The sequence below is a fragment of the Carassius carassius genome, chromosome 15 (assembly GCF_963082965.1).
Source record: "Carassius carassius chromosome 15, fCarCar2.1, whole genome shotgun sequence".
In the NCBI taxonomy this organism is placed as follows: domain Eukaryota; kingdom Metazoa; phylum Chordata; class Actinopteri; order Cypriniformes; family Cyprinidae; genus Carassius; species Carassius carassius.
The window spans coordinates 18,006,221-18,028,556 of record NC_081769.1 but is presented as its reverse complement, the minus strand read 5'-3'; the positions used below and the strand labels follow the sequence as shown (position 1 = coordinate 18,028,556).

General features: G+C 42.6%; 1 long non-coding RNA gene across 1 annotated transcript; it reads left to right on the top strand.

Moving 5' to 3' along the window:
- Nucleotides 1-21,093: 21,093 nt before the first annotated feature.
- On the top strand, nt 21,094-21,819 carry LOC132157749 (uncharacterized). Its single transcript, XR_009437610.1, has 3 exons — nt 21,094-21,298; nt 21,399-21,480; nt 21,679-21,819. It is a non-coding gene; the product is annotated as an uncharacterized LOC132157749 (long non-coding RNA).
- The last annotated feature ends 517 nt before the right edge of the window (nt 21,820-22,336 follow it).

Sequence of the window (22,336 nt, the reverse complement as noted above, 5' to 3'; positions counted from 1 at the left end):
CCATATCTAGCAGCATCCGTAGATGCGGCAATATGACGTCACACAGCCGAGGCAAGGCCTGACCAATGTGGCAATGCGGGTCTTACGCAATACTGCCCATATAACAGTCGGCAGCGCATAGCGCTCGTGAACTCAGAATTCCCCTCAGGGCCCTGATTCGCCTATACCGACAGCAGCCTTGCTTGCAAGGCGGGAACCTCCAGGTTATAGAACCTGATAAATGTAGACGGCGAGGCCCAACCTGCCGCCATACATATATCCTGCAAGGAGATCCCAGTAGACCACGCCCACGACGAGGCGATGCCTCTTGTGGAGTGTGCTCTGACGCCCAACGGGCACTGAAGGCCCCTGGAAGCGTAAGCTAACGCTATGGCGTCAACTATCCATCTGGATAGAGTCTGTCTCGAAACAGCCATTCCCTTGGAACGCCCACCGAACGAGACAAATAGCTGCTCCGTCTGCCGAAAGGCAGCAGAGCGAGACACATAAGCTCTTATAACCCTGACAGGGCAAAGAAGACTCGAGTCTCCATCCTCCCCTGACACCGGCAGGGCAGACAGGGCAATAACCTGAGCCCGAAACGGTGTGTTGAGGGATTTCGGCACATAACTGTGCCTAGGTTTGAGTATGACTCTTGAGTCATTGGGCCCAAACTCCAAGCACGACTGGCTCACCGAGAGCGCGTGCAAATCACCCACACACTTCACAGAAGCGAGAGCCAACAAGAATACTGTCTTGAACGACAGATGCTGAAGGCTAATCGATTGGATAGGCTTGAAAGGGGGACCTTTCAAGGCCTCCAAAACCGCCGCGAGGTCCCACATAGGGACTGACAGAGGTCTGGGAGGATTCAGCCTCCTAGCTCCTCTGAGGAACCGGATGACTAAATCATTCCTTCCTATTGACTGACCGGACGCCGTTTCAGAAAACGCCGCGATGGCAGCCACATAAACTTTGAGCGTGGATGGGGCTCTGCCCTTATCCAACAGCTCCTGAAGGAAGGAGAGGACCTCCGTCACCTCACAACTAAGGGGTGAATAACCTCGAGCTGTGCACCAGCTGGAGAACACCGACCACTTCGAGGCATACAGACGTCGTGTCGACGGAGCTCTAGCCTGAGTGATGGTATTTAGCACTCTCACTGCGAGATCAGCGGGTAACCATTGAGTGCCCATACATAGAGGGACCACAACTCCGGTTGAGGGTGCCAAATCGAGCCCCTGGCCTGCGAGAGGAGGTCTCTCCTCAATGGTACCGGCCACGGGGCGACATCTGCTAACTGCATCAAATCTGGGAACCATGGTTGGTTCTTCCAAAGAGGTGCTACAAGCAGTATTGAACATCTCGTTTCTCTCACCCGTTCTATCACCTGCGGAAGGAGGGAGACGGGAGGGAACGCATAAAGCGGGCAGCACGGCCATCTCCGTGACAGCGCGCTTTCGTTCTTGGAAAAGAACGCGGGGCAGTGAGCGTCTTCGTGGGACGCAAAGAGGTCCACCTCCGCCATGCCAAATCTCTGCCACAACAGCCGGACTGTTTGCGGGTGTAGAGACCATTCGCCCGTAGGAACATTGCCTCTGGACAGCCTGTCTGGACCCAGATTCTGCAGTCCAGGCACATGCACTGCTCTCAGCGAGCACACGTTGCGCTGAGCCCAAATCAGGAGGCGTTCCGTCAGCCTGCACAGGTTTCGGGACCCGAGACCGACCTGGCGATTTATGTAGGACACCACGGACATGTTGTCCGAACGGACTATGACGTGGTGATCCTTGATATGGGGACAAAAGCGCGTCAGCGCATTCTCCACTGCCAGCATTTCCAGGCAGTTGATATGATGGAGCTTTTCCCATTCTGACCATAGGCCAAAGGACGGTCTGCCTTCGAGCAGCGCTCCCCATCCCGAAGTGGAGGCGTCCGTCGACACCATTTTCACACTCGGGGAAGTCCCCAGGCTTACACCTGATCGGTACCAGCCGTTCGCTGTCCAAGGTGCTAGAGCCGCAACACAGCTCTGATCGACCTTGAAATGCAGCCGGCCAGACGCCCACGCTCTGCGCGGCACCCGAGCCTTCAGCCAGAACTGCAGGGGGCGCATGCGGAGCAGGCCCAGCCGCAGAACCGGAGATGCTGAGGCCATGAAACCCAGCATCTTTTGACAGTGTTTGAGCGACACAGTCGCGCCACAGCGGAAAGAACTCGCTGCACGCTGAATGCCCATCGCGCGCTGTGGTGACAGCCGCGCCGTCATGGAACACGAGTTCAGAACTATACCCAGAAACAGGATCGTCTGACTGGGGTTCAGCGAACTCTTCACCCAATTGACACTGAGGCCGAGCTTCTCGAGGTGATCGAGTAAAACGGCTCTGTGGTCCATGAGCTCCGCTCATGATCGGGCCAGAACCAGCCAGTCGTCCAAATAATTCAGCACTCGTGTGCCTCTGAGTCTAAGAGGAGCGAGCGCTGCAGCCATGCACCTCGTAAACGTACGAGGAGCTACGGACAAGCCGAATGGCAGGACTGCAAACTGGTATGCCTGGCCCTCGAAGGCGAATCTCAAATATCGCCTGTGGTTTGACGCTATCTGTATTTGAAAATACGCGTCCTTCAGATCTATTGACATGAACCAGTCCCCTCTGCGAATCTGCGCGAGGAGCTTCCTGGTCGTGAGCATTTTGAAACTGCGTTTCATCAATGCCTGTTCAGCTGTCTTAGATCCAGTATGGGCCGGAGACCCCCGTCTCTCTTGGGCACCAGAAAGTATCTGCTGTACAGCCCCCCCTCGCTTTGAGACACAGGCTCTACAGCCCCTTTGCTCAACAGTTTTGATATTTCGGCCCGAAGTATGTGTGCTCCTTCTGTTTTGACCGTAGTTTCGACGCGCGCTGAAAAGCACGGTGGGCGTCGAGAAAACTGTAGCGTGTAGCCTCTCTTTATAATGCCTAGCACCCAATCCGAAACCCCTGGAAGCACTGACCATGCATTTGCATGAATGGCTAAGGGCTGGATGCGAAACGCGCTCTGTTGACTGGGCAACGGCGGCGCTCGAGTGTGCTGCGCATCTGAGGCGGGGAGCGCGTTGATCACAGCGGGCAGATCGCTCTTCCTCGACCCCGTTCCGGCGCTTAACCGACTGGAGGGAGGCTGAGCGGGTCCCGTGGGACTCGATATATCTGCGAGTAACCGTGGGCTGCATGTGTGCACTTTTACCACTTTAAACTCGCTGTCTGCCTGTGCAGAATGTACGTGCACGGGCCTCGTTTTTACAGAAGCCCCGCGCCGTATGTGACATAGTGTATGTGGGCACTGGGAAGTGGGCACGTTTACTATGCGGCGCGCTCGATCGATCTGTGTCGATCTTATGTGCGCTAGCCCTGTGTGCAGGGCTGTGCTTATATGTGGAGATGGGCACTGGGTAGTGGGCATCGTCACTGCATTTATAGCACCATCGGCCGTGGCCGGACGAGCACGCACGGGTTTCGTTTTTACAGAAACCACATGACGCGTGTGACATAGTAATAGTGGGCACTGAGGGGTGGGCACGTTTACTATGCAGTGTGCGCGACCGACTTGAGTCGACATTATGGGCGCAGGCCCTGTGTGCAGGGCTGTGCTTACATGTGGAGATGGGCACTGAGGAGTGGGCATCGTCACTACATTTATAGCACCATCGGCCGTGGCCGGACGAACGTGCACGGGTTTCGTTTTTACAGAAACCACATGACGCGTGTGACATAGTGATTGTGGGCACTGAGGAGTGGGCACGTCTACTATGTATTGCGCGTGATCGACTTGAGTCGCTTTTATAGGCGCGAGCCCTGTGTGAAGGGCTGTGCTTATATGCGGAGATGGGCACTGAGCAGTGGGCATCGTCACTACATTTATAGCACCATCGGCCGTGGCCGGGACACCAGAAATTACACCTTTTTCGGGAAATATCTGGGTAGCCGTGATAACGGTTTTCGTGTGCAGGCAAGCGGGCAACCGTACAGGCTTGCGCATTGCAAACAACGCTGAAACAGTCACAATCTCTGGAAACTGAAACAGCGGCGCGCTTAGGTGAGAGCCCGGCCGCAGCGGAACTCGTACACCGGCGCTTCGATGAAGCAGCCATCGTGTGTAGTGCCGACGCAGCGTCATGCAGCATGCGTAGATGGCTTTCCCCGGATGGCTTCGGGGCTCCCGGCCTCACCGTAATCCTCTGCCGCGGTCCCCGCGGCTCGGGGCGACGGCCAGTAGAGCGAGAACGGGGGTCTCGAGCTGCGTTGCTGAAGCTGTTGTGATAACGGCTTTTGTGTGCAGGCAAGCGGGCAACTGTGCAGGCTTGCGCATTGCAGAAAACGCTGAGACAGTCACAATTCCTGGAACTGAAACAGCGGCGCGCTTGGGTGAGAGCTCGGCCACAGCGGAACTCGTACACCTGCGCTTCGATGAAGCAGCCATCGTTAGTAGCGCCGACGCAGCGTCACACAGGAGGCTTTAGATGGCAACACCGCTTTTGCCGCCGTCCAGCAGAGGGTGGACAAAGGTGCGTCGCTATCGCCTGTTCCACCGGCGGAAGTGAGTGGTAGTTCCTGTTTTTAGCATCATCAGTGTGGAGAATGCTAGTGAGACAGACGAACGAGTTCGTGCTGAATATGGAGCGTTCCAAGCCTTCGCCACCTCTTCGTGAAGCTCAGGAAGAAATGAGGCGGGCTTTGAGAAGTACGCTCATCCGAAAGGGAAATACCATCCAGCCGGGAACGAGAGGGGGGGGCGCTGGTGCAAACCACTCGCGGCCGAGACTCATCGCGGCCAACACGATCATTCGCCCCGGCTCCTTCTCGATGTCAGCTCGTCTGCTGGGCTTCTGAGCAGAAGGCGCGAGATCCTCGGAGCTCGCCCAGCCCTCACTGCCCGAAGCTAGCAGAGAGCGCGTGTCCTCTTCCCCCGACGCGGCCCTGAGATCGACTTCCTCGGACGACGCGCCGGCAAACAGCGGGCGCTGCCCACCGGGAAGCGATGCAGGGGGGGCCGGTGAAGCAGGGCGAACCGGCGAGCTCGGTTGAGCTGAAGACGGTTCCGGAATCCGCTGGAAGCGATGCTTTTACGGCGCCTCAGCGCAGCGGAGAATGCAGGCTCAGAGAAAAAGGCCAGGCGAGTCCTCAGAGTCACCATGGCAACAGCTCGCAGTGGGGGCATCCGCCGTCAGCGAGCGAGCGCTGCATGATCTTCACCCAGGCAGGAGACACAGATGACGTACCGGTCTCCCTCGCTGAGTGGGGCTCTGACGAGCCGCAGGAAGGCATCTTAAAAAAGACGCGAGCTCTTTTACGAGTGTGTGTCGCAGGGCGAACACACACACACACATAAAGAACAGCTTGTATATAACAGGATTGAAAGGATATAGGCGCCGGATAGCGCAGCAGGAACGGCAATGGAAGGCGGCGATGCCAGCAGCTTCAGAATGGCTCGTCCTGCTGATGTGCTTTCTCAGACGGCGCTTGCTTCCTCCGTGATCCAGCGATGCGTGAGCTTCGCTGAAGAGATGAAAAATCAGGTGAGTCAGCCTTTCGAGCTCCTTTTATAGGTTGGGCCACACCCGTTTCGGCGGGAAGTGGCAAGAAGGGCGCAAAGCGCCCTTATTGGTCTGATGTTGCATCAGCCCGCGCTCGATAGGCTGTGCAGTTGCCGCAGAACAAGCCAATGAGCGAACGAGCCGTCTCGCCTATGGCTGTGTACTGCTGCAAATGCGCTTTACAAAAATACAAAATTAAGGATAATTTTTTGCTTCAGTATTTCGTGAAAAGAGACTTTTCCCGTAGCGTCTTAGCTAAGACGCAGTACGAGAGAGCTCTCGTAAGAGAACTGCATGCAGCGATACATGCTCATCATCATGACACAAACATTCTCCTAGAATTCTCTCTTTGCATTGAGTCAACAGATCCATACGAATCATGCATGAAATAAAAGTCAGATAGCTTTATGTGCTTTACAGATGATCTTTAAGTCTTTATTCCTTGGAAATGCTCAATAATCATCTTCGACTCGGTAATGCAAGTTCATGATTCGATTCGTGAACAGATGAATCTTTTGAGTCAATCTTTTAAACGAATCATTTCTTTTGTTTAACAAAACCAGTGTGGGAACCAATGGTCACAAACTGGATAGATCTGAGGTACAGGGCTCGCAAAATCGCCAGCCCGACGTCCCGGTGCTATTGTGTTTTCCAAACAGGCTCCAAAGTGTATCAACACCTGCCTGACGGGCTATTGTGAATATTGATGTAACATCTGCGTTGTTCACTCGCTGAAGGGGTGAAACGGATCGTAGTTGATCGTTTGCACTCGTTTCTAACTCTTGCTGATTCAAGCATTTTAAACCATTCGCGCACACTCAATCAAAGCACATGGCGAGAGCAGCGTTTCAGACAATGCGCTTACACAGAACTGATTCGTCTTTAGCGTATCCTTGCTTCTGAATGAACACTTACACACAAAATAATCTCAAAATGATTGTCTCTCCAAGTATTCTCGTAAACACGTAAGTGAACGTATACAGTGGATAACAAAATCTTCTGTGCATTATTATACTGGGTCCGTGCACTCAGTCTTAAAGGGGCAGCAGCCTTTAAATACCTTCTGTTCCAGTAGTGGCACGTACTGTCAGAGAGTGACATTTGCGTCTCATTCTGACAAAGGTAATATCGGACCATTCTGTTTATACTTCGAAATTTTTAATTATACAATCTAAATAACAAGTATTTAGCATTCCTTTTTGGGTAGTAATTCAAATGGTTTCCTCAGATTGAAAATAAAGCACAATTTCTTGTTTTAGATATTTCTTTTAGTTTAATTATTTCTTTATTTGATTTAGGATTTTCTTTAAAATTTCAAGTTAGTTTTTATTATTTAACATTTAAATTTCACAAAGAAATATGCAGCATTTTGTCTGAGAAATAATAAAAGGACACATTTTAATTTATAATTTGTCTTTAATCTCATTTTGTAAAAAAAAATAATAAATTGTAAGAAAACTGTATGGTGTATTCTGTATTGCAATTTTATCGCATTGTAAGTTTATTGAATCATTATATCCCGATATGCTACTAGTTTTTGCTGATCATGCTGATTTGTCCACCGTAAAGTTCAGCCAATGTCTTTTTTTATTTCGGTCTAGTTAAATTAATTTTGGGCGACCAATACCTGACGAATGCCTGCTCGAAGGGCTACCAGGGATTTTGAAATTTTGTGACCCCTAAGGTGTGTTTCCCAAAAGCATTGTTAATAAAGACATTGCTTGCTATCGTGGGAAACGAGCCATGTCAATTTTGACCAATTTGACCAAGTTATTTGACCAAGTTCGGTCCATTCATTAAAAAAATCTATTGTATAACTTGAACAACTGTGCCAGTTGTTTTGACTACTTTTTATTATGTGTTTGATGTGTCTGGATTTGTTTTGAAGCTTGGGATGCAGCATGAAACATCAAGGAATCCCATTCATTGTATTCAAATTGAATTCATATTGATTGGAAGATTTAAATGAAATAAAAATGTCTGTTGTTCATAGAAATTCTATGGAAAATTGATGTGTTAAAAATAAAATGCAAAGAAAACACATTTTATGACTGGTAGATGTCGGAAAGCATAAAAACAAGAAATCAAGTTGTTCCTTTGTGTTACAAAGCTTAACCCTCTACTGCATAGCATTGCTCTCAGGCTACGGAAAGTGTTTTTAAGTTTAATTTCCAGTACATGTTTCTTTAAATAATTGCAACCAATCAAAATGGTCAAATGATTGCTATAGAATGGTCCAATAAGGTGTGGGAGTCACTATCAAGCATAATTTGAAGGTGAGACTTCCTTTTCTGACATGTGGTCACAGGAGCACATGGTGTGAGAAGAAGGTAAGATTATTTGCTTCAGTAATCTTATTTACAATGACATGGACTGTAAATAAAAAATATATGTATGTGCATGAAGGTGTAGAGAAGCCGTTTGTCAAGTTTTATTAACTTTTTTTTAATTTAGCATGTTTAGAAATTCAGTTTTTCTTCTTGTTGCCTCAGGGCAACGTTATGCGATAAGGGGTACTTTTTATGGAGGTCTTTGCTGACAATGTGTTTGGATGTTATCACACATCATTACATGTTATTTGTGCACAATATGGTAAAATAATAATAATAATAATTAAATTGTACTTTTACAGGCTAGTGTTCAGTGCAATAGCAATGCTACTGGTAGATATGTGTCTTTCTTGAAGGCCAAAATCAGTGTTTTTGCTTTTTCTGCACTGATGTTTACAGGAAAATGGACGCAGAGTGAGAAAGTGAACTGTTCAAACAGGTTCTACAGTGTTTGAAAAAAGAAAACTACCTCTGTTTGATGGATTGACAAATAAGTTTTAGTCAGATTAAATACTTTTTACTTGCTAAGACATATTTGAAGTGTTTTTAAAAGGAAAATTACCACTGTTTGATGTGTGTAAATGGACCAAATGCTACAATTAAATATTTGAAATCCATTATTAATTGAAAAGAGTGCCAGTTCCCTCTTGATTTTCCTAATAAACGTTGAGACAATATTACATTTTTCTCTGTGATTTACTACCTATACTGCATAGCGTTGCCCTGAGGCAACAAAATAAAATCTGCTAAGGGGGTGGGTTTTTTAATTTTTTTAGTTTTTTTGTTAATCTGTTATCTTAAATCTTCAAGAAAATAAGATTAAAAAAAAAATTTTTATGCAAAAACATAATTCATGCATTAGAGGGTTAAGTATTTCAAAGTATTCTAAAGTATTTAGATTAAGTTAGAGTAATCTAACGAAATGCGTTACTGATTACGTCACGTTACTGATTACTTTTTAAAGGTTTACTTTTTAAAGGTTGTATTTTGTAATCTGTAGTGAAATAAATTTTAAAAGTAACCTTCCCAGCCCTGGGTTTGAATTATATGAATATAATTATATGAATTATATGAATTTATCAAGATGAAAAAAAAAAGATATTATTTTTGCACAAGAATCTCATAGTGATGTTTCCAATAAAGCAAATTGGGCAAGAAAATTTGTTTGGTTGCCCATTCGTAGTCACAAATTATTTCTAAGTGGTGGTGGTGCTATTCTATTCTCTATTCTAAATGTAAAAGGAATTTTTTTAAAGATAAGGGCTCATTTTGAAAATCATGTTAAGCCCCCTAAGACTCCTAGAAAAAGATTAATTCAGTCAATAAAAAAGCATGATTAGTAGACATTTGGAGAAATTTTCACCAGACACAGAGGGTTGGTTCATTCATATAATAATCTTGTCTTTTCTTTAACAAGATTAGACAGATTTTATAGTTCCAGTCTTCAATTTAATTATTTCAGAGATTGCAACTTTTTTTATTTTTAGACATTTTAATAGCTAATTTGATTTGCATTGTATTAACAGTCTTTTAGAGATATTTTTTAATATTATCTGGAATGATTTTAGAACTAAGAAGTCAGACTTCCAATCCTTACATATTGTAAAATACTTTTTTTTTTACTCTTTAAATGTTTTGATGAAGTGTTCTCTATTTACGTTTTTATTTGTGGTTTTAAGTATTGAAGAAAATGTTCTGATGAAAGCCAGTTGTTTAATTTTTAAGTCAAGTAAAGTAGAATTGAAATTAATTCTGATTACAATGGTTTTTCAATGTTGGTGAATCAAGAATTTTAATTGACTTCTGTTATTATAAAGCAAGAAAAAAAAGTAATGTTCTTTGAACAAAGAGGATGTATAAAAATGTACTTTGTTGTACTCTCTTTCTAGAGATCCTTCCCCTTCTCTCCTTCTCTCTCTCTCTCGCTCTCTCTCTCTCTCTCTCTCTCTCTCTCACACACACACACAGACACAAACACAAGATCAACATAAAGAAACATTTTCAGTGGAAGAAATGTGTTGTAATTTTACATTCATTTTGTATAGTGCCAGAATAACCTTTTGTTTACCAACTCAAAGTAAATAGTTGATCATCCTCCATTCCAAAATAAATTCTACCTCATGATCAACACCTCAGTGAATACTTTGACATTTATCTAGTTAATGACAAATTATACCTGTGACAATTTATACCTATGATATTTTAACAATTAACAGGACAATTAAAGGTTATGGCATACAATAGACAAGGTAATATAAGAGTGCTTTATTGGGTGTGTCTGAATGAACACTTATGAGTGAGTACTGTAACATGAAACCAATTCACACTCACATGATTCATATAGCTGAGCAGCTGCAGGAATTTGAATATTTAATGTTAATGTTTCGTATCTGTGGCTGAATATCAGTGACAGGATCTTACACATGAATTGCTATTTTTATAAAAGGTATGCACGTGATGTCACGTCAGCTGGAGTGACTGCGGTTATGTATTTTACTTGTGTTTCCGCAGCTTCCCTATTAAATTCAGTCATGCAGCAGGCTCTTTTGCCCCTCAGTCCGATAGATACTTCTCACAAAACGTATCTATGATGAAAATTTCTAGCCTGCTACAGCATTCAGACAAAGTCTGAGCATTTAAACATACACATATAATATTACTGAATAAACCCTGCTCATTGTTTTAATGATCATCACTGTGGCCTCATCTGTCAGCCACTCAGGCTGATTGAAGATTTTAGTTAACACAATTGTGGGTACAAGACAAAACCGTATTTTGTTCTCTCATTAGTTCTCTCATTAGTCTAGACACCACAGCTTACCACCACACGTTGTGCTGTAAATTGCATTTCTTCCATTAGCTGTGAGGAACCAGATTATTCCCATAGTAAAAATGTAAAAATTTTTGCCTGGGTGGAGTGGTTTGCGAGAGACAAAGATGGGCCTCAGATTCATTTGCAAAACTATTTAACATAGTAAATGTGACTGTCAAGCTTTGAAAAGCACAAAAACAGTCTCACACTCATCTAGTTCCTTGTAAAAAGGAAACCTAAACTGAGCTGGGGACATCTACAAATGGAAGAAATAACACCATGTCTACAAACCACAATATTATGAAAACATTATACTGTAAGAATGACATGATCAAGAAAATCATGCAGTTCTTAATACCTCTGAAATCACTTTTTATTGTAACTAGCCAAAAAGTCACATTTCCCAACCATCTGGCAAATGTGGGAGTGTGGGAGTGTGGTGCTGGTGAATATAATGTACTGCTGGGTCACATAGCAAAGGGTGAGTATATTCTTGAAAATGTGAAAACAAATAATATTAAGAAAAGGCTTGTGGTCAGTTGACATTTGCCAAAAAAGTTGGAAGATAAGTTTCAGCTTCGCTTGCAGTCCTCTCTCAGCTTCATTAGCTTACAATATAGAGTACAATAGAGTATAATACACACATAATCATAATTGTAATTTTAAAACATATAAAATCTTTTGTTGCACCTGTGACTAGTTCAAGTGTGTCATTAATACTTATACAAATGATCAAGCTGTAATCTGTGATTGGATACTTTCTCACTTCCTAAACACACAATAGGAGAATGAAATAAATGGTATTTATGGAGACCTAGACACTTTCCCACTATAGCGTCAGCAGCCAACATGAGTCACACATATTCAAGGTCAGGAGTTAAAAAATGTGACCCAGGTCCACAAAACCATTCATAAGAAACAAGATTTTAATTCGAAATCTGAATAAATAAGGTTTCCATTGATGTATGGTATATTAGGATAGGACATATTTGGTCGAGATACAACTATTTAAAAATCTGGAATCTAAGGGTGCATTAAAATCAAAATACTGAGAAATGTGCTTTTAAAGTTGTCCAAATGAAGTTCTTAGCAATGCATATTACGAATCAAAAATCTATATTTTTGACCCAAACAAATGTTTTTTTTATTTTTTGCTATAGCTAAAAATATACCCCAGCAACGTACAGTAAGACTGGTTTTTAAGGTCCAGGGTTTAGTTTATATCCTAGTTTATATCCTTCTACAGCCCCTATAATGCTCACCCCTTTAATCTCTCAAAGTTTACATAACTTACCAGGGCTAAAAAAACCACAAGCATTTTGTCATCGTACAGCAAATTAACTCTTAATTGTTGTGGTGAAATGCTTACAAACATCCACTGATCCATTCTCCAAACCACATCTAGTGTGATGGAAGTATTTTATGTAATTGCCACAGAGGGAGTCAAAGGGTATGTTCAACATAGAATGTTCAGAGAACTGCAGACTAAGGATTTTGCAGATCAAAGACTGTATAATCTAAATGTACCCAAAAAAGTGCTAAAAACAGTAGAACTAACAGGCATAACAAAGTGCAAAGTTGATTCTGTGCTTACTTGATCTAATATTTGATGGTTTTTTTTATGTTGTTGATTTAAGTAGCAAACGAGAATTGCTAAAACTGCATATATTTTGAGACAAAGGTCTTCTTTATGATTTTCAACAGCTTTTAAATAAAGAAAGAATGTGTAAAAGTATGGTATTGGGGTAAAAAGCACCCCTGCTGCTGGGGCTAAAGGCGCACAGTAATTAACATGATGATTGATAGATTACTGACTTTCCATTTCTTGACATGACAGATTCAGATGGTAAATATACGGTGGCCGAGACAGCTCAACACGCTGCAACTTAAGAAAACACATGCAAATTGAAAAAACATCAGCAAATGAAGAAAACATCTTCATCAGTTTGACAACACATGCAAGTGTTGCAAATCATCACAACACATGCATACAATGAAACGCGCTGCAAATCATCACAACACATGCATACAATGAAACGCGATGCAAATCATCACAACACATGTATATAAAGAAACGCTGCAAATCCTCACAACACATGCAATTAACAAACGCGCTGCAAATAGCACTGACCACAATGGAATGTTTCAAGGAGACCTCAAAAAGTGTCGGACCCGACTTGGATTTGTTTATCGTGCAGTGGCTACTGGTCAGTGGAGTTGTTGGTGAACTGAAAGGTGAGTTTTTTTTTTTTTTTTTTTAAATGTTGTTTTTTAAACACCATGATTCCTTTATCTTTTGGATATTATTAGACTAAATAAGCTGAATAATTACATGATTAAATGTTAAACGTTACTTAAGATGGCTAACTTTAATATTCTCAACTAAATATAATTTCAAGGTTAATGATAATAAATTTGCAATGCTTCATTAATTGTTTCTTAATGTGTATGTGCTGTGAGGATTTGCAGCGTTTCTTAATTTATATGTGTTGTGAAGTATTTGCATCATATATCATATATTATGTTATATGACGAAAATGTGTTATATTATATGTTATGTCCATATTAGAGATAATCACCATGTTTACAATGAAACCATCATATTTAAAAACATGATCTTAATCATATAATAAAATATAATTTGTTGTTACTATATATTCAATTATTATTGGATCTCCTTAAATTTTATATTAAAAGGGTTAAATATAATTATTTTGTGTATTTGGTGTAACAGAAACTGTTGACGTGCTTTAAGTTAAAAAAATATTTTTTTTCAAATACTGTACATTATTGTAGGTCCTCTATGCTCTGGCTCTCTCAAACATGGTTTTCTACAAAGTCCCTCCTTCCGACAAGCACAGTCTGCTCTGGCAAACTGACCCAGTGCATTCTGATTGGCCTAACACCGCAAACACTTGTAGTAAATGTAACATTACTTTCCATAATCGCGAGCTCTTCAGCTTTCAAAATAAGTGTAAAGGCAGTTAATAATGTCCTTAGTTCTCTTACGAGAGTTCTCTCGTACTGCATCTTAGCTAAGACGCTACGGGAAAAGTCTCTTTTCACGAAATACTGAAGCAAAAAATTATCCTTAATTTTGAATTTTTGTAAAGCGCATTTGCAGCAGTACACAGCCATAGGCGAGATGGCTCGCTCGCTCATTGGCTGCTCTGCGGCAAGTGCACAGCCTATCGAGCGCAGGCTGATGCAACATCAGACCAATAAGGGCGCTTCGCACCCTTCATGCCACTTCCCGCCGAAACGGGTGTGGCCCAACCCTATAAAAGGAGCTAGAAAAGGCTGACTCACCTGATTTTTTATCTCTTCAGCGAAGCTCACGCATCACTGGATCACGAAGGAAGCAAGCGCCGTCTGATAGGCATCTCAGCGGGACGAGCCACTTCTGCTGGCCTTCGCCGCCTTCCACCGCCGTTCCTGCTGCGCTCTCCGGCGCCTATATCCTTTTTATATATCCTTTTGTGTGTTCGCTCTGCGATTTTCAAATACCGATAGCGTCAAATCACAGCCGATATTTGAGATTCGCCTTCGAGGGCCAGGCATACCAGTTTACAGTCCTGCCGTTCGGCTTGTCCGTAGCTCCTCTTTCGTTTACGAGGTGCATGGACGCAGCGCTCTCTCCTCTCAGACTCATAGGCATGCGAGTGCTGAACTATTTGGACGACTGGCTGATTCTGGCTCAATCACGAGCGGAGAAACTCGGTCTCAGTGTCAACTGGACGAAGAGTTCGCTGAACCCCAGTCAGACGATACAGTTTTTGGGTTTAGCTCTGGACTTACGTTCCATGACGGCGTGGCTGTCACCACAGCGCGCGTTGGGCGTTCAGCGCACAGCGAGTTCTCTCCGCTGCGGCAAGACCATTTCGCTCAGAGAATGTCAGAAGATGCTGGGTCTCATGGCCTCAGCATCTCCAGTTCTGCAGTTGGGCCTGCTCCGCATGCGCCCCCTGCAGTTCTGGCTGAAAGTGTGGGTATCTGATCGACTGCGTCTCAAGGTCGCTCAAGGCTGCGTTACAGCCCTGAAACCCTGGACAGCAAACGACTGGTACCAATCAGGTGTAAGCCTGGGGACTTCCTCGAAAGTGTAGATGGTGTCGACGGACGCCTCCACTTCGGGATGGGGAGCGCTGCTCGAGGGCAGACCCTCCTTTGGCCTGTGGTCAGAACGGGAAAAGCTCCAACATATCAACTGTCTGGAAATGCTGGCAGTGGAGAACGCGCTGACGCGCTTTTGTCCCCGAATCAAGGGCCGCCATGTCTTAGTCCTTTCGAACAACATGTCTGTGGTGTCCTACATAAATCGCCAGGGCGGTCTCGGGTCCCAAAACCTGTACAGGCTGATGGAACGCCTCCTGGTTTGGGCTCAGCGCAACTTGCGCACGCTGAGGGCAGTTCATGTGCCTGGGCTACAGAATCTGGGTCCAGACAGGCTGTCTAGAAACAACATTCCCACGGGCGAATGGTCTCTACACCCGCAAACAGTCCGGCTGTTGTGGGAGAGATTTGGCAGGGCGGAGGTGGACCTCTTCGCGTCCCACAAAAACGCTCATTGCCCCACGTTCTTTTCCAAGAACGAAAGCGCGCTGTCACGGAGATGGCCGTACTGCCCGCTTTATGCTTTCCCTCCCGTCTCCCTCCTTCCGCAGGTGATAGAACGGGTGAGAGAAATGAGATGTTCAATACTGCTTGTAGCACCTTTTTGGAAGAACCAACCATGGTTCCCAGATTTGATGCAGTTAGCAGACATCGCCCCGTGGCCAGTGCCGTTGAGGAGGGACCTCCTCTCGCAGACCAGGGGCTCAATTTGGCACCCTCAACCAGAGTTGTGGTCCCTCCATGTGTGGGCGCTCAACGGTTACCCGCTGATCTCTCAGTGGGAGTGCTAAATACCATCACTCAGACTAGAGCTCCGTCGACACGACGGCTGTATGCCTCGAAGTGGTCGGTGTTCTCCAGCTGGTGCACAGCTCGGGGATGTTCACCCCTTAGATGTGAGGTCACGGAGGTTCTCTCCTTCCTACAGGAGCTGTTGGATAAGGGCAGAGCCCCATCCACGCTTAAGGTTTATGTGGCGGCCATCGCAGCGTTTTCTGAAACAGCGCTCGGTCAGTCAATAGGAAGGAACGATTTGGTCATCCGCTTCCTTAGAGGAGCTAGGAGGCTGAATCCTCCCAGACCCCCGTCAGTCCCTGTATGGGACCTCGCGGCGGTTTTGGAGGCCATGAAGGGTCCCCCTTTTGAGCCTATCCAATCGATTAGCCTCCAGCATCTGTTGTTCAAGACAGTATTCTTGTTGGCTCTCGCTTCAGTGAAGCTTCCAGGGGCCTTCAGTGCCCACTGGGCATCAGAGCACACTCCACAAGGGGCGTCGCCTCGTCGTGGGCATGGTCTACTGGGATCTCCTTGCAGGATATATGTATGGCGGCAGGTTGGGCCTCGCCGTCTACATTTATCAGGTTCTATAACCTGGAGGTTCCCGCCTTGCAAGCAAGGCTGCTGTCGGTATAGTCGAATCAGGGCCCTGATGGGAATTCTGAGTTTGTGAGTGTTATGCGCTGCCGACTGTTATATGGGCAGTATTGCGTAAGACCCGCATTGCCACATTGGTCAGGCCTTGCCTCGACTGTGTGATGTTGTATTGCCGCATCTACGGTGCTGCTAGATATGGGATGGAGGGCTCCCCCCCTCTCCTGTCCTGGACTCTCTGTGAGTCCCTCAGGTGACTGTGCACTGTAAATCCTGGGCGTTGCTTCAGGTTTATTGGTGTGTGATCCCTGCGTGCACGGCGTTTTACATGGGGTTCCCGTAGCGTCTTAGCTAAGACGCAGTACGAGAGAACTCTCGTAAGAGAACGTACTCGGTTACTAACGTAACCTCGGTTCTCTCTAGAAGAGGGAACGAGTACTCTGCCGTGCGTACGATTCACTCTGGTTCGCTTCGGCGATGAAATAAATCAGTTGAGTCAGCCTTTTCGAGCTCCTTTTATAGGGTTGGGCCACACCCGTTTCGGCGGGAAGTGGCATGAAGGGCGCTCGATAGGCTGTGCACTTGCCGCAGAGCAACCAATGAGCGAGCGAGCCGTCTCGCCTATGGCGGTGTACTGCTGCAAATGCGCTTTACAAAAATTCAAAATTAAGGAATTTTTGCTTCAGTATTTCGTGAAAAGAGACTTTTCCCGTAGCGTCTTAGCTAAGACGCAGTACTCGTTCCCTCTTCTAGAGAGAACCGAGGTTACGTTAGTAACCGAGTACGTTTTACCATCAGTTCAAGCTCGAAAGGGAAACAGAGTTGCGTGACAGACACAGTGATGAAGATCGTATGTGTTTGTAGTACACAAGCCACAGATGTTTAAGACAGCTGACTCCACTGTTTGACCATCTCTCTCTCTCTTTCTCTCTCTCTTTCTCTCTCTCTCTCTCTCTCTCTCTCTCTCTCACACACACACACACACACAATGCGCAAAACTCTGCATTTGAATACTGAATAGCAAATACATAAACTAATGACAAAACGTACTTAAGAGTAACTGATTCAGAAGCGCCAGATTGTGTAGCAAAGTCAGAATTACCTCCTCTCCTAGGTTCACGAAACGGACGTCCATAAAATGCATTGCTGTTCTGTTGTAAGTAATCTTAAAGATTACTAAATGCATCTACTTTTGGAAGACCAAATAAAGTTATTTTGCTTTCGCCTAGAAGCACGCAGCATCTCCCTGACACGGCTGCTTTAACACTAACTGAAAACACATCTTCTGTCTTTGCGTGAACATTTGGGTGGCATTATGCAAATATTCCCACATACTGACGTAGACGTGGGAGCGTGTTTGAACGAGTCGTTTAAGGGGGGTGTGGCAGAGTATTAACATTGATAAATAATATCTCTTTGGATTTGAGACTTTAGTCTTTGCAACTTCTTCAGATCTTCTTCATGCACCAAGAGCTTCTAACACTCCAAAGAGAAAAGAAAAACTGAAATCGGATTATATGACCTCTTTAACATATTTTAATTAAATTCTTTTATCTTTCAAAATAAACAGAAAATAATACAAACTTTTCTAAAGTGATTGTTTTAAACAAGTATTCACTAAGACATTACTTGAAAAACATTATTTTAGCTGTAGTACTTGTATCAATACCGTGGGCCTTTTACCACATGTTGGTAGGCCCCCCTTGTTACCTCATACATTTGTGCGATTTTAAACAAAATAAACCACTTGAATGAATTATTTTCACACAAAATCTGTTTCGCCATTAATGTTACGTATATATTTGTTCTGCAATTATAAATTTTATGTGCAGGTGGGCCTTTAGCCCCATTGTACCCTGCTGCGCAGCTGAGGAATAGAAGTACTAAAGATTCTATGCTCAAAAGACCACTGCAAAGATCGTGATGGTGTTAGAAAACTTAAGAGCCGTCCTCGAGCTGAGGCTGTATATATAGTCTATTAATTCCACAACAATATAAATATTATACAGTTATGTCCACCTGACAGTTTTGACCACAAACAACATAAGTGTGACTCCCAGATGAGAATTAGTGGAGTTTATAAAATGTGACGTCATATAATTGATCAACTCTGTCAAGACAGAATAAAGCTCATAATTCGCTCAGTACACATGCAAAATTAAGCAAATTGAATTCATAAATTATGAAACAAAAACAATAATAATATTGCCTTAAATTTATTAGGCATAAATTATGTATTTATCTTTTAATGTGTTCAAGGCAATTTTATTGATATGAAATATAGCATTGGCTAGCTGAGATGCCAATGCATGTCATTCGAATTATATTACAAACCCGATTCCAAAAAAGTTGTGAATTGTGAATAAAAACAGAATGCAATGATATGGAACTTTCAGATTTCAATATTTTATTCGGAATACAACATAGATGTCATATCAAATGTTTAAACTGAGAAAATTTATAATTTTAAGGGAAAAATACACTGATTTTAAATTTCATGGAATCAACACATCTCAAAAAAGTTGGGACAAAGCCATGTTTACCACTGTGTGGCATCCCCTCTTCTTTTTATCAGTCTGCAAACGTCTGGGGACTGAGGAGACAAGTTTCTCAAGTTTAAGAATATGAATGTTGTCCCATTATTGTATTATACAGGCTTCTAGTTGCTCTACTGTCTCAGGTCTTATGGGTGAAAGATCTGAACTGCAGGCTGGCCATTTCAGTACCCGAATCCTTCTTCTACACAGCCATGATATTGTAATTGATGCAGTACAGGTGCTGGTCATATATTTAGAATATCATCAGAAAGTTGATTTATTTCACTAATTCCATTCAAAAAGTGAAACTTGTATATTATATTCATTCATTACACACAGACTGATATATTTCAAATGTTTATTTATTTTATTTTATTTTGATGATTATAACTGACAACTAAGGAAAATTCCAAATTCAGTATATCAGAAAATTAGAGTAGTACTTAATTAAGACCAATACAAAGAAAGGATTTTTTGAAATCTTGGCCAACTGAAAAGTATGAACATGAAAAGTATGAGCATGTACAGCACTCAATACTTAGCTGGGGCTCCTTTTGCCTGAATTACTTCAGCAATGTGGTGTGGCATGGAGTTGATCAGTCTGTGGCACTGCTCAGGTGTTATGAGAGCCCAGGTTGCTCTGATAGTGGCCTTCAGATCTTCTGCATTGTCTGGGTCTGTACAAGGTGTCAATGGTCATCTTTTGGACAACTGTCAAGTCAGCAGTCTTCCCCATGATTGTGTAGCCTAAAGAACTAGACTGAGAGACCATTTAAAGGCTTTTGCAGGTGTTTTGAGTTAATTAGCTGATTAGAATGTTGCACCAGGTGTCTTCAATATTGAACCTTTTCACAATATTTTATTTTCTGAAATACTGAATTTGGGATTTTCCTTAGTTTTCAGTTATAATCATCAAAATTAAAAGAAATAAACATTTGAAATATATCAGTCTGTGTGTAATGAATGAATATAACATACAAGTTTCACTTTTTGAATAGAATTAGTGAAATAAATCAACTTTTTGATGATATTCTAATTATATGACCAGCACCTGAATGTGACATCACCGAACGTTCTAAATCCCATACGTGGGACCATACTCCCAGGGGCACGGAAACAAGAATCACATATGTGGGACCGTACCACTAAAAAAGGTTAATAAGTATCAAATAATAAGTACTAGTATCTAATAAATAAATACAAGTATTTAATCAATAAGTAGTATCTAATTAATAAATACTAGTACCTAATAAATAAGCACTAGTATCTAATGAATAAGTACTAGTATCTAATGAATAAGTACTAGTATCTAATAATTAAGTACTAGGATCTAATGAATAAGTAACTATACAAAAGACACTAGTAGCTAAAGAATAAGCACTGGTATCTAAAAAATAACCACTAGTAGTTAATGAATAAGTAGTACTTAATGGAAAAGATAGGCCTACTTAAAAAAATAAGTACTAGTAACGTCAAATTAGATACTAGTGCAGTTCATAGATTAAATGTTACTATGGCTTGCCATATACTAGTACGGTTTATAGATTAAATGTTACAACGGCTTTCCATACACGCCCAACATTAGAAAGCTTTGCTCGCTTCGCTTGCATCAGTGTGAGTTCTGCGGTGGTAGGAGCAGCACACGTTAGTGACAGCAGCGATGCATCCGAAGGACAGGTTTACGCCAATACTGTTAGCATGTTGTTTTACTCTTGCGAGTTGTTCGTCTGTGACATGTAAAGGTAAATGTTTTTCCGACTGTAACAAACATGTATTTGTTCATAAAATCTACGCATGGTGAATTCCTTACATTAATTTTTATTTAGTTTGAAACTCGCTAATTAATCTTAAAGGATTATAAAAATGTCGTGTAATTAAACGGGGTTATGTATTACTCAACAGGATGCCCTGAATACCAAGAAATACAGTGTGAGAGCGTGCGCTCGTCCCATCATGGATACACATACACGTTGCCACCGGGAATCTTATCCTATGTATACTGCGAACAAGGATGGTACTATCAGGTGGGAATGTTTGATGTTCTGGAGTTAGTTGTTATAGGCTCTAATTATCATCTTAAACAGTCAAATGTTTAGTAACTCATCGGTTTGCTGTTGTTTGTATAGAATGGGACGTTTATTGTCGACTCAACTCCGAATGCCGATGGAAACAGGTTACCGGTTGTAGTGGCTGTTACGCCTCACAATCTGACAGTCCGTGTCTGCGAGAACCTCCAGTGGGAACTTGACTGTGCCAAGGTAGTAGCAATGAGTGTCTGTTTCATTTACACACAATAGATAAGACTGTCTGTGTGGCTCTAAAAGCAGTGCTACTGCCGTACTATTAGGACAGACCTAAAATATAATTTTTCTTCTCTTACAGTGTCGCTGTTTTATCAATTATAAAAGTAAGCATTATAAAGCCTTACACCACACGTGCTCTATAAACTAGTACTTTTCTGTGTGTTAAGTTGGCCTGTTCTTTTTCTTTTATTTGTCTAAAGTTACAGATTTGAAACATTCAGCAGCACGTGACCCCCTGCCAAGAAATAATACAACATGGAATGAAAAAGATGGCAACAGTAAGGGTAATAGTTTTAAACCTTTAAAAGTCTGATATTTCACCTTAAAATTGAAATCTTCTATAATCTTCTTTTATCTTTGTACATGTGTATGCAACAGATTTACCTGCCTGGGGGATTGCTTTAATCGTAATCCTGGTTGCTGGAGCTGTTTCTGCCTTTATTTTTTTCATTGGAAAAAGGTGAGTGCCTTTTAGAAAGTTGGGTTTCATATGTAAAGATGATGCTGTCCTTCTATCCTATTAGAAAAAATAAAGAACATTACATTTCATTCATGTTACTGATGCAATTACATTATTTGTATGTGTGTGTGTGTCTGGGTCATGTAAAAAATGATGACTAAAATACTTATTTTATTTATTTATTTATTTTTACCACAGGGCAAAATGCTTTGGTAAACCAATACCTGTACTTTAGTGGCGATGATTTGTGCCTTCAAGCAAATCACCTCAGGTTGCTCCAGAGGGACTGTGCCTGGAAAACAGTACATGTTATACTGTATAAGCCACTTTGGTAAAAAACTTTAAATTACCAAAATAATCACTATTGTACTTACTTTATTTCCACAAACATTGTTGTTTTAGTAGTTTTTAACATCTAGCTTTTATGGATTGTATTGTAGCTTTGTGTGTGCTTTTTAATTCAGTGTTAACTTAAATCTGTCTGGTGCTTACATGACATACAGGACTATAGAGGACACGGACAATGAAATTAAGAAAAATTGATAATCTAAAACAAATATTAATGAAAATGATGAATTAGATCTTTTTATATATTGTTGTATTATAAATATCATACATAAATTTATACATAAAAAAGTTATTTTTATATATATATATATATATATATATATATATATATATATATATATATATGTATATATATACACACACACTAACATGTACCCCCGACATGCACAGATTTTCCTTAAATGTAAATGAATGATGATACTAAATTTAATAGAGATCTCTCTGAGTAGTATAAGTTAAGTCTTCCAGAAGGGGGCATGTATGTATTTTTAATATTCTTGTATTACCA